Here is a 13,770-nt window from a genome sequence, read left to right as displayed (position 1 = left end):
TGAGAACAGCCACCCGGGCTAGAGCAGCCCGGGAGCGCCTGGTTGAGCGGAGGCGGGCACACACTGTTACAGATGACAAGATGCTATCAGGAAGCCCAAATTTCAACACTGAGTAAATGAATGCAAATGGAAACCAGCTTATTATCATCCATTCTGGAAGGCCTGAAGCTCCCTTTGGTCCTGCTTATGGACTGTACCAATCTAATTTGGTTCCTCTCCTACCTATTCTTCTCAGATAAACAGCTTGGGTTTCATATATGCATCAAGGTTAAAGTCCTGAATTATCCAGAGTGGGTGAGGGGTGGCAGAAAATCATTTAAATGTTAATCATTTGAAAATATATATAGAGATAAATATTCTATATGTAAAATACTTCCTGTGTGAAGTTTTTTTATTGACAAAAAAGAAGCCAAAGAATGATATGACCAAAACTCTGAACTTTAAAAAAATACAAAAACTGCTGATTAAGGGTTTTCATACTTTCTGTTCAGTTTGTAAAACTATTATAGTGATAGATCCAAAAGCTTTTATGGTGAAAGAAAATTTACATTTATGGGCCAGGAGACCTGTTTTCACTGGTCAGTACTTTCAAAGATGTTCTCACCAGAACAAATAAGAAGAATGAATCCAGGCTATCCTCTAGGTCAGTGGTTCTCAATCTTTTTAGACTTGAAGCCCTGCTGGATAGGCTTGAGGCACTCTCTGGAAAATGCCAGCTCTTAGTTTTCACTATTGTTTGCCTATAGAAAAATAATGGAGCGCTTTTTTCTGTTGCAAAGAACTCAGAAAGACCACAATTATGGATTTCTATTTGAAATCTCTGGTTCATCTTGTGAATTATGTTGGTGTCCTAACAGTACTAATATTGTGTGGCACCCTTGAATGGATCTCAAAGAACTCCAGAATGCTGTGGCACCCTGGTCAAGAATCACTGCTCTAGGCAGCTCGTAAAATGTGAACCTAAAACTCCTACTGCTGTTCCTTTTACAGCATGTCTGTTTCTTCCCTCAGACTATTCTTCTTGTCTCTTTTATCCCTTTTTGTTGTCTTCTTGAATAGGAATCAGCCATATTAACTAGGAGGGCCAAGTACAGACAATCAAAAAGCCTGAGGCTGAATCGATTCAATCTTTGCAGGTTTCATTAAAATGCCTAGATTGAACTGATAAGCAAGTGAACTGATGTTCATTTTTCAAACTAGAACAGCAGCCAGACCCCTGCAATGGCCCATACCAGTATCTGGGGAGTGCTATCTGGGCAATGCTAGAAGGGGCGGGGGGGGCGCAGAAATGGCCTCTCCAACCCAGCTCTGGACCTCTGCTGGGCTGTACCTAGTGATGGCAGGGTGGGGGGAAGCCCGAAGTGGGGGCTTTACTCCCCCTGCCCTGGGAGCTGGCTGCAGGGGATGGAAAAGTCCCCACTGACAGCTTGGGATGGGGCCAGCCCTGCTCTGCTGGAGTCAAGAGCACAGCCCAGGGCTGCACAGCATCCTGAGATGGTGGAGGACTGTGAGTTAATGTGAATTGGGAGGGGATCTGAGACAGAAGTTCCACACACTGGTTTGACCTAAATCAGTTAAGTTTGATACTACATCTATACAGGTTTATCTTAAATCAGTTTCAGCCATTTTGAAAGCAGTTTAAGTGCACTGAACTTCTGTTCTGTTACAGGTTTGAACCGGTTCCTGTTCATGTACGCTGGTTTGTATGTAACTTCTGTCCCTAACTGAGAAGTCGATTTTTGCATCACTTTGCCGTGACCAAATTAGGAAATTAAAAAGAATGCTCTGGCAGGCAATTTTTGGCATAGTTTGCCAGGTTCTAGGGTGAGTAAATAGGTTGCACAAGGTGCTACTATGTGCCTTTTAGGTCTTCTGTCACCCGAACTGCTAATGTTCAAAACAGCAGTTGCTTTTTCCTAGTTGTTGCTTTTCTTTTTTCCTCCCTCACGTGCATTTCCTTTCCTTTGTTTGGAAAAATGAAATGGATTTTCAGAACAAAATCTAGCAATTATGTAAAAAAAATCAACTTTTTTCGCCCCAACAAGGATATTTAGTAGCATTTTTCTCTTAAAAAAACACCCAGTCCTCTTCCAGCAAGATACTTAAGCATGTGCCAAATAGTAAGAAAATGAGTAGCCCTATTGACAAAAATGGAGCTACACTACATTCAAACTTAAGTATAAGTTTATTGAACTGATGTGCAGAGGAAACTGGAAAAATGTTCAAATAAGCAGTTATTTAATATTTTATCTTAAATGTCATTTTGTATCTGCAGTTTTATGACTCTGTTTTGGTAATGTCAAACAAACAAAATTATAAGGGACAAAAAATCTGAAACCCAGTTTAGTGTTACAGGTGAGTCTGTAGGAAAAGTCACACATAGAATAACTTTAAAATGTTAATTTGGTGTGCATCCTATTCAGCTCCTAGCACTAAACCATCTCCATTCCTTTTTATGTTGGGACAGTCTATGATATTCACGGAACAAGGAAGCATTGGCACTAAAATTGATTGACACATTGTTCCAGCAGATCTTTAGAACACAGAAGAACATTGATTTGTGGTGCACAGAAGATGGAGGTACTTGATGAAGGTAACTGTGTTGTAAACTGCTTCATGACTGGATGGAGAACATAATACTACCTCATAAGAGTACAGCCGATACCTTTTTGATGCACAAGTCAATGCCAGGATACATATTACTACTTAACCAATAATAATCTCCTTGCCCTGAAAAGATTACCATCTAATAGATAAACAAGTGTCATAGAAGAAGAAGCTGTTGGACTGAGTAAATGGCAATGCCTAGGACCACGTTGACCTTAAACCTAGCATACATGGGTGATGGGACAACACCCTAGAGCTACTCTATCTCATTTGCCTATATCAAACAGAGCCTATGTACATTTTCAGTTGCTCTTTTGCTAACCAGGAGCACATCTCCCTCAAAAGCAGGTGAGGCAGAGCTGTAGCCTTGTTCTTACTCGGCACCATGAAGCTGGCTGGGCATTAAAAGGAAATTGTGCAGCCTATTTTCAGTGGATGTTATAGGAAATACAGCCACTCCAAAAGTACCTCAAGTTGATCAACTCCAGAGGTTTTATAGGTGTAGCAGCATCAAAAATGGACTCACCTGAAGGAATAGGGAGGGCTGCCCTGCAGAGGGACAGAGTGTGAAGAGACAGAGTTTGTCCCAGCAGGGACACTGTTTGCCCTGCCAGTGAAGCTGCTTTGGAGGTAGCCCTCTTGGAAGTGGGAGAGGTGATGTAACCTCAGCAGGGTTTGAATGAGAGACCTTAGCAAAAGCCTGGGAAGAGCCCTGGTCTGGGATAGGCTGAGAGGCTTGTTTAAAAGAGGGGAGCAGTTTTTCCCGGGGAGGAGAACAAAGGGGAGAGAGAGGAGGTGAGAGACAGGCTGGAGACCAGGGAAAGGATCTCTCCAGGGCCGCCCCTCTGAGAGCCCCTGTCAGAGCCCTGCAGAAGTAGCAGCAAGAGGCTGCACAAACAATGTGTTCTCTCTCCCTTCCTCTCCGAGCCCTGCCAGGGCAGGACAAGAGAGGAGCTGCCCGTGAGGAGACTCTGAGCCTGGGAAGACCCTCCTGCGGCTCGATTCAGTGACCGAATCTCTGAATCCGAATCAAATCACAGGACCCTTTAATCTCTCTGAATTGATTCAAATCAGAATCCTCTGAATCAATTCAGAGAGATTTAGAAAAATTCAGTGATTTGGGCATAGACACAGCTTAAATGTTTTTTCTACATACCTCTAGGTAGCAGGCAGCTCATGAACGCTGAGATGGTGGGGTGGATTGAGTGTCCCACAGAAGCGCATAGGGCTCCCCAGAGTGCTTGGCAGAAGCACTTCCGATCCACTAATGGGTCCACCACTGAGCGCACTGGGCCTCCTCCCCCCCCCACTCCTCCAGTTCGGCAACTGGTGCCTCCTGGGTCTGGGGGGTGCACCCGGTGTCCCCCTGTGGCTGATTGCTGAGCCAGGGGGATGTGGAGGGGCCCCAGTGTGCTCAGCAGAGAACCTGGAAGTGGACTAGAAATACTTCCGGTCCACTTCTGGGTTTACTGCCGAGCATGCAGGGGGGCCCCCCACACTCCTGTGGGACGCTTCATCTGCCCCAACATTGCAGCATTCACGAGCCATGCCTAGTACCTTGAGGTATGTAGACAAACCATTTAAAGCTTTGTCTATGTCCGAATTGCTCATTCTCTGAATCAGCATTGAATCTTTAGATTTGGGTTTGGCCGAATCGAATTGGGGACAGTGATCTGAATCAACAAATCAGCAAAGGGCCAATGTGGTTCCCATTTTCAAAAAAGGGAAGAAGGAGGACCCAGGAAACTATAGGCCAGTCAGTTTTACCTTGGTCTTGGGTAAGCTTTTTGAGACAGTTATCCTGGTGCATGTCCGTGAGGGGCCAGCAGGGGAGATTCTCATTAAAAAACTAGGGGACTGTGGCATCGACACCTGCACAGTCAAATGGGTCACTAGTTGGCTGGAGGGCCACATCCAGAGAGTGGTGGTGGATGGGTCATTTTCGACCTGGAGGGATGTGGGCAGTGGGGTCCCCCAGGGCTCGGTCCTCAGGCTTGCACTGTTCAACATCTTCATAAGCGACTTGGACGAGGGGGTAAAAAGCACGCTGTTCAAATTCGCAGATGACACTAAGATGTGGGGAGAAGTGGGCATGCTAGAAGGGAGGAATAGGCTGCAATTGGACCTAGACAGGCTACAGGGGTGGGCAGATGAGAACAGGATGGGTTTCAACACTGACAAGTGCAAGGTACTGCACCTGGGGAGGAAGAACCAGCAGCATACCTACAGGCTGGGGAACTCCCTTCTCATCAGTGCAGAGGCAGAAAAGGATCTTGGAGTCATTATTGATGCCAAAATGAACATGGGCTGATTGTGGGGAAGTGGTCAGGAAGGCCAACCGTACCTTGTCATGCATCCACAGATGCATCTCAGGCAGGTCCAAGGAGGTGATCCTCCCCCTCTATGTGACACTGGTCAGGCCGCAGCTGGAGTACTGTGTCCGGTTCTGGGCGCTGCACTTCAGGAGAGATGTGGCTAGCATGGAGAGGGTCCAGAGGAGGGCCACCCACATGATCAGGAGTCAGCAGGGCAGGCCCTACGAGGAGAGGCTAAGGGACCTAAACTTGTTCAGCCTCCACAAAGAGAAGGCTGAGGGGGGGATCTAGTGGCCATTTACGAACTGGTCGGGGGGACCAGCAGGCATTGGGGGAGTCCCTGTTCCCCTGAGCACTGCCAGGAGTGACTAAAAATAACGGTCACAAGCTGGCAGAGGGTAGATTTAGACTAGACATCAGGAGGCGCTACTTCACTGTCAGGGCGGCTAGGATCTGGAACCAACTTCCAAGAGAAGTGGTGCTGGCTCCTACCCTGGGGGTCTTTAAGAGGAGGCTGGATGAACACCTTGCCGGGGTCGTTTGACCCAAGTACTTTTTCCTGCCGTGGCAGGGGGTTGGACTTGATGATCTGCTCAAGTCCCTTCGGACCCTACCAACGATGAAACCATGAATTGAATCACTGTCCCTAATTCTTCCCGAATCCAAATCCTAATCGAATAGGGCCTGTTTCACACACCCCTACTAACAGCTAGATTTTGACTAACAACAATACTGGCACACAGGGATCAAGGTGGGCTTCTTCATGTGACCAAGCAAGGTAGTTCAGACATGTGGGGGACAACAGAGGGTATATACCAGTGTTCTTTACAAGCAGGGAAAGGCCAAAACAACGGTTTTGCCTTGGTTATACCTCAACCAGGAGAAATGGCCAGGTGTGAGTGGAAGGATACAAGCAATATCCCAGGAAAGGGATGAAGTAACTTACTTTCTCCCACTCATCAGAGCAGATAGGAGCACAGAATTCTTCCTGAGATAGCACAGTGAGGCATAACTTCATACAGTACTTGGCCCTGAAAATAAAGGGTCAGTCTGAACTGTTTTATGCTTACATTTTTCTTTAGAGATCATGCAAGGTCATGAAGTTATAGCTAACTCTTTGCTATGTTCAGCTTGCATAGAAAATTATTTTGTTCTATTTTTAGCAAAAAAGTAATTGGCTACTAGTGAAATATTGCACTTTGAGGCAGCACATTGCTATTTAAAATCAGAAATATTGTGATCCTCATGATTTCAAGAGTCAAATAAAGCAATGCTGAATTTCAGCAATAGGTTGTCTTGAGACAATCAGACATCCAAGTTACATCTAAGGCTTAAGAGATGTGCAGTTTATTTTCTTTTTTTTTTTTTATAAGGAATTGTATACCTTAAGCACTACCAGGAGCAAAGTGTTAAGGAACACTATCTGGGTAAGCTAAAGCTGTCCAGATTTTACATCTAGAAGAGAACAGCCCAGCTTCAAATGAGGTCAAGCACACAGTCTGACAAGGTGCCAGAATATGGGGATAGGACTAAATTTAATTTATATACTAAAATACTAATATATTTATTACCAAGCTTCTTTCCAGCAACCAAAAAGGTCATTAAGCAGTGGTTTTCAAACTTTTTCATTTGTGGACCCCTAAAAAATTTTGAATGGAGGTGCAGACCCCTTTGACTTGTAAGTGTGGGTAGTCATATACTTTCCATTGATCATAGTAATCTTTTGTAGACCCCTTAGACACAGTCTGTGCACCCCCAGGAGTCTGCAAACCACTGGTTGAAAGCCATTGCATTAGAGGAATGACTACAGTGTTAGAGACTTGGTTAGTAATAGTGAATGATACCACTTAGTTCTTGTATGGCAAAGATAGGATTCTAAGCTGTAAAGTTTAGGTCAGGATCTGGGTCAATATTTAAGATGCCCCTACTGGCTCAGATATCATGTGGTCAGGTCCCCAGTTTAGGATGTGACACAAATTTTTCTGGGGAACTCCATTTTTTTCTTCAGAACTTTGGAACAGTGAAAAAAAGGCTGACCTTCATGATCCATTCCACACTTTACAGTAAACTCAGTGCATGTTGGGATAAAATTTTGGGAGTGTAAGAAGTACTGTGTGGAATACCTATATAACACTGGTGTGATCAATAAAGCTTATGCTGTAGCCATACCGCTCTACTGTAGCTTTCTAATTTCATTTATGGAACTCCTAGTAATGCACAGCTCAAGGGAGTATCTCTAGTACGGGGTGGGCAATTATTTGGGCCCAAATGTTGATGGTACTGACCCAGCCCCAGGGCCCAGCTCCACACTGTTACTGCCCAGCAATTCCCAGGGGTCTATGGAGACCAACCTGGAACCCATGTGGCCAGAGCACAATCAGCTGGATGGCGCCATGGGCAGGGAGTGGTGTCAGGGCGGGAACTGGTGCAAACAGGCACCTGTTGCAGGGGTGTATGGAGAGTGGATTGCAGTTCTGTCCTGGGCCCTGGCCTCCCATTTTTAACGCCCTGCAATCCTGACCCCGGCCCCAGCCTCGCCCACCTGTCCCACTCCTGGACACTGCTCCCTGCCTGCCCATGGTCCCATTCCATCTGACCAGCCACATGGCCTGTCCATGCAGGTCCTGGGCTGGTCTCCATGGAGACCCCGCCTACCTGCTCTGTCTGGCACCCCCAGCAGACAGGCTAGGTTGCCTGTGCAGTGGGGCTGGGTCTAATGGCGCCAGCAGCTGGAAGGAGTCACCACCACATGGGCTACTGGGAAGTAAGTCTGGCACCAACACCATCCCAGCCCCACCAGGGGTGGCAGGACTGGCTGCAAATGCCATGGCTCAGGCTGCCCCCCATGCCTGGGCCAGGCAGGGACAAGGGCCCTGCTGTAGGCCAGATAAAATCCCTTCACAGGCTGGATGAAGACCCAAGGCCATATTTTGCCCACTTCTGTTCTAGCAGGTACTGAGTGGTCTTGATTTTCTCAGGTAAGTGAAACATCAAAACCTTAGCAAATTTATTGCAGTGGAGAGTGATAAAAATATGGTTAGGTTTTAATGAACCAAAATCACAGTAAAAAAACCCCCATGTGCATATTTGATTTAAATGGCTTGTTAGTGCCACTTAGGATGGCAAATGGAGAAATCAAACCTCATTGTCTCCACTGGCATAGGAAAGCATCCAGTCACATTGACTAGGTAGTTCCTCTGTATTCTGCTAATTTTGGTTCAGTTTCTTAACTGCATAATCGCTCTGAGTTTCTAAGAGCCTACATTTCTGCCAAAGTTCCATTGTTAGCCAAGCATCCTTTGTGATAAGATACATTACAGTGCTAGAATTGGCTTCCAGTTTGATTTGGCAGTGGCTTGACCTAAATGTCAGCTTGCAGAAAGCAAGGGGATTCCTAGGTGAGGTGTCTGTCCCATGACGCTTTTGTATACCGACACATTTTATATAGCACAAAGCCAGTCAAATTAATTGCTTAGTTGTCACAGAAAGAATCTGGTGCCTCATAAAAAAAAAATTGTAATAATGAAATCCCAGCAAAAAAAAGGAGTTCCTGAATTTGCTGTGCACAGGTCATCCTTTCTTTGCTTGGTTTGACAGAGCTTCAAATGCCTGATATTGCAAGCACAGGGGTTGTTTTTTTTCCAGAGAAACATTCCTCCACTTATCTAATAGTAAAGTGCTCAGCTGGAAGCAAAGCATTCAAACACCTTCTTTGGAGGTCAGTCTGATTTAAAAATTAGTAGATTTAGTCTAAACTTTCATTTTTGCCTGTATCTTTTAACTTCAGTTACTATGATATGAAAGGTTTAAATCTCTTAGCACTAGAATTTCTAGGGAATTGCTAGTTTCTGTCTCTCTTTCCTTCCATTGTGGCATTTGTGGGTTGCATTTACCCAAAGAAAATTGTCTACAAACTGTTGTTACTGCATTGAAATCAATGATTCATGGCAGCTTTGGCTCAGAACTCTATGTAGCTACCATGTCAGAATAAAAAATAAAAAAGCTTAATTATAATATTAGAGACTATATACATCTTCAGTTAATTAAACTGAAAATAAATCATCCCTGCTCCATTTTTTTTAAAGATACTGGCTTTTCATAAAACTTTAATACTAAACAATTAAATAGGTTTTTATACATTCTTGGGGTTATGAAAAACAGGCATGGAGGTAATGTGCAATTTTTTCTATATCTAAACATCATGATCACACTTGTCCTTGTGGAAATTGTCACTGAACATTTGCCATTGTTTCTGCTTCCAGTTACTGCCTGTTGATATGTTGCAGTGTCTGGGTAGACAGAGAATTGAGACTCCAGTTGCATGAAAGGTTAGCCTGGAGCTGGGTCACCACTCTTGTCTTATTATAAGCCATTTTTAACTTGCACCCTGGCAAATTACTTACAAGAAAATGGATTTTCATTGAGTTTTAGACACATTTTAGTAACACTGAATTAAGTTCTCTATAGCAAAGGTAGGCAATCAGGTAACAGAACTCTAATTTCCAAAGGTTGGCCATAACAGAGGAAAATGAGAGATTTTCAGTGCTTGGAGATTACAGCAATTCCTGATGGAGAAAAAATGCCTCTAGCTGGAAAAAGGTGAAGGGTATGTCAATATTTAGTACACAATCTGTTTCTTCAGTTATATTTTCAAGAGTCTTTTCTATGAATAAATGTGTTTTTATATAGCCCACCCTTTGCTTAATTTCTAACACATATTAAAATACTTATAATTGCCATTTGATTGGAAATCTAAAAAATACATATAGCTATTTTCTACTTGCAGCAACTTGGTAAATAAGTAAAAAGTATTTTTAGCATCACTACATATTACTTTCTACTATTTCTGAGTCGCATGTAAATATACAGGTACAAAACCTTTTGGACAACAAATCACATTTGTCTTTTCCTTCTAATTTTGTGTGTGATCTTACCAACATTTTTGTTTTGAACTGTTACAAATTGTTTTGTATTATGGGTGGGGAAAGAGAGTGAGAGACAGAGACTTTGAATTTTTAAATCTCTATTATGAAAATACTAAAAACAAAAGATAAAAATACAAAAGTATTTAGCCTTCCCAGCAGCTGAGCGTGTAGCACTTGTAAGCAACAAAAGCTATGTATAGATGTTCCTGGGATCCAATCTACGATCTTGAAGCTTTAAGTGTCATGATTGTAGATTGAATGCTGGTTGTGCAGATGTTTGCCAGTGCCAGGAGCCCGATCAAAGTAAGTCAGGATTGGGGGAGGGACTAGCAGATCCACAGGGTTGGGGAGTTGGTGGTATTAGCGGGGCTAGCAGGTCTATGTGGGGGGGGAGGTTGGTAGGATCAAGGGAGCTAATGAGTCCATGGGTGAGTGGGGTTTGCAGGATCAGTGGGGCAAGCAGGTCTGCAGTGAGGAGGTTTTTAAGTTTGGTCATGGTTTGGCAGGACTAGGGGAGTTGGCGGGCCTGTGTAGGGGTTGGTGAGATCAGGAAGTCTAGTTGGGGGACTTGTGGGTCTGTGGTGGTGGGTTGTCCATCTGGGAGTTGGGGAGTGGAGGGCTAAAGATAGCCCGATCAGGGTGGAGGTGGTAAGAAAAGCATAGCCCCAGGGCTGGGGTGAGCAGCTGGGCTTTCCAGCCCTAGGACTATACTGTGAACATTTATGCACATTCCTGGTATCCTATCTGCAATCACATGGCTCACTAAAAGCCTCATGAATATAGATCAGGTCCTGTGTGTGCACATGTTCACCAATGCTGGGGGTTGCACTGGGAATGTGATCTAAGTAAGTTGGGCTATAGGGGGGCTAGCAGGTTTGGGGGCATGTCTGGCAAGTTTGCAGAGGGGTCTAATAGGTCCATGGTAGGGTTGGTGGGTCCGCAGCAGGGGATGTCCATCTAGGGCTGTGCTGGTATACAGGTTCAGGTTAGATCAGGCATGAATTAACCAAAGCTACATAGTTCACCTTTTATGTGAACTAAAGTTAGATCAGGCTGGCTTTTTTTACTTGATATAACTCTTCCAAACATATGTACAGATTGGCACTTAGATTAATTTAACCTTAGTTAGGTCATTCTGGGCACATTACACGTCCAATGAATGCAACTAAATATAAATTGAGCTGGAGTAAACTAATCCTGATGTCACCATCTACATGTGCGTTTAAGCACACTAATTTACTGTGCGCTGGATACCACTTGTATTTGATGGGACTATCCGGCAATGCAGTAAATTAGACTACTGCGCCCTAATTACTGAGCATGTGTAGATGGTGATGCTTTACTGTGCAGAAAATTAGTTTGCTATGCATTAAAGCATCTCATGTAGATGCACCCTCTAAGTGTAACTTTTCTACATACACAAAAAAAGAAGAGAGAGATTGAAAACTAGTGATTGAAATTAATGACTGGAGTACAAATTGCACTATCAATTATGCAGCAGTGTGCATCTGAAACAATTCTACTGACTTCAGTAGAGTCACTGTGGATTTACACAGCAGAAGGAGAGCAGAATTAGACGCTATGTATTTTATGTACTGTACAGTTAAATTTAAAAAAAAGATATCTAGGACCCCATCCTGTGACTAGATTTGCTTATACAGAACACTGCACCCACTTGGAAACCTATAGGCTTCCCAGGATATGGGGGTCAACTGTAGCAAATCTAAGTGAAGGTTTGGAATGAAACAGGCTTCTGTGTTTGTGTATGCTGAATTCTGTGTCTGTGTACAATTGCAGGGTTGATTTCCACAATTTTATTGGGAATCTTTTGATATTTTGGTTTTTTAAGCCCCATCACCTAGAGCAGGGGTATGCAATTATTTTGGCTGAGGGGGGCCACATAATGAGTTTTGGGGGCCTGTTGAGACCCACATCCATCTCTGTTTCACTCTCTTTCTCTTGTCTTGCCTCTTCTCTTTTCTTCTGTTGTCTTAGTCTCTGTCTCAGTCTTGGTCTCTCTGTCTCCCTCCCCTTCCCTGTCTCCAGAACCTGGCCAAAGCTGTTGTTTGTCAGAAGCCCTGATGCTCAGCTGTGGACCCAGATGTGGAATTCCATCTGGGCTCACAGCTGTGCATTGGGGCTCCTGGCAAACTACAGCTTTGGCTGGGATCTGGATGGGGGGAGGGAAGGAGTGGGAGAGAGACAGAGAAGAGAAGAGATGGAGAGAGACACTGCTACTGACCTGTTGTAGCAGGAGCTCCTGCCTGGGTCCACAGCTGATGCCACTGGGAGGTTCCAAGTTGGGGCTCCACGTGGGAGCTTCCACCATGCTGGGAGGGCAGTGGGTCGGCTGTGGTTGTTACCAGCAGGTTCTGTATCTTGGCTCTCGAACCTGCATGCAGCGTTCACAACTGATGCCTCCGGCCACCTGCTACAGCCGAAGCCCCATCCGGGTCTACAGCTGATGCTTGATGTTGCTGGGTGCAAGCAGTCCTACCCGCCTGCCTGGCACCACCCGGCAGCTGGAGCCCCTGGCTGCCTTTGGGCCAGTTCCAGTAGTTGGTGGCTGTCTACCTGCACACCAGATCAAATCTGTTGGTGGGCCAGATCAGGCCCATGGGCCATATATCGCCCACCCCTGTCCTAGCGTAATCTTATAAGAGATTCTCAGCTTTCACCTGGTTATAAAGAGTGAAAAATATGGCCTCTAAAAGCTTAACAATACAAAAGACAAATACAAAGAATTCAACATTTACTATTTTTGTAACGTCTCATTATGTTTATGCCAGTCTGATGGTTCTTGGGGAGCTATCTTAGGATTTTTGAATGACCAGGTTTGGCACTATTGCAATTAGATCTTTAATTGTTAGAAAAGTCTTTCTAAATGTATCCCCTCCAGGAATTTCACTGCTAAATGAATGTACAATTCAATTACTATATACACATTGTTAAAAGACATGCATGCAGTAACACTAATTTTAATTTCAGAATATATTTTTAATGTTTTACTATGTTATGGAACAGGACTATAAATAGGATCCAAAATTGACAAATAATTTAAAGCTGGGAATATTAATATTTAGACATGTATTTTCATATAGTAGAACCTTGAAGCTGCCTATTGAAGCAATTTATGTCACTTTTGCCACAGTTCTTTCCCCCTACCTGGATGTGTTCTATGTTTCACAAATATGGTAAAAAAAAATGCATGAATATTAGAAAATTAAGGTCACTGGTTTTGCCTGAAAATAGTGGGTTTTTTCTATAGCTTTTTGTAGTGTTATAGGTGTGGTGATAAGAAAACTGATGAAGAAACATTAGATGAATTCAGATGAATTAATCTTAAAAAAAGAAGGCTGCAGGGATTTGATAATGGTCTTCAAATGCAAAAAGGATTATTACAAATAGGATGCGTCTGTGTCCACTGGGGACAGGACTAGAGGTAATAGTAAACTGCACAATGGGAGACTTAGATTAGATATTAGGAAGAACTGTTTATGAAAGTGGTTAAGTATGGGAATAGATTACCTAGAGGTGTAGAATATCTACAAAAGGAGGTTTTTAAGTGCAGATTAGACAAGCATTTGTCTGGGATGGTATAAACAGATGACAATCCTGCCTTGAGTAGGTAGTTAGACTAGATGACCTTTTGAGGTCCCATCCAGCCCCTGTTTTTCTGATTCTGTGATTTTGCTTCCCTCCATCCAGTGCTTTTATCCTGACCTCTTTCCCCCCCTCTCCCCCATCAACATAATCATCTATATTTATCCAGGCTGAGCTCTGTTTCTTTAGTTAATAAGAGAAGGACTTTCAGCCAAGCACAACCCAGAAAAAAAATGTTGACTTTACCCTCTCACAAACGAAACTGAAATCCTCATTAACACATTACTTTGTTGTGGTATAGGGCACTGCTCTGAACATCT

Source organism: Alligator mississippiensis, chromosome 6, assembly GCF_030867095.1.
Source record: "Alligator mississippiensis isolate rAllMis1 chromosome 6, rAllMis1, whole genome shotgun sequence".
In the NCBI taxonomy this organism is placed as follows: domain Eukaryota; kingdom Metazoa; phylum Chordata; order Crocodylia; family Alligatoridae; genus Alligator; species Alligator mississippiensis.
The sequence above is the reverse complement of the archived record's forward strand: the minus strand, read 5'-3'. Positions refer to the sequence as shown.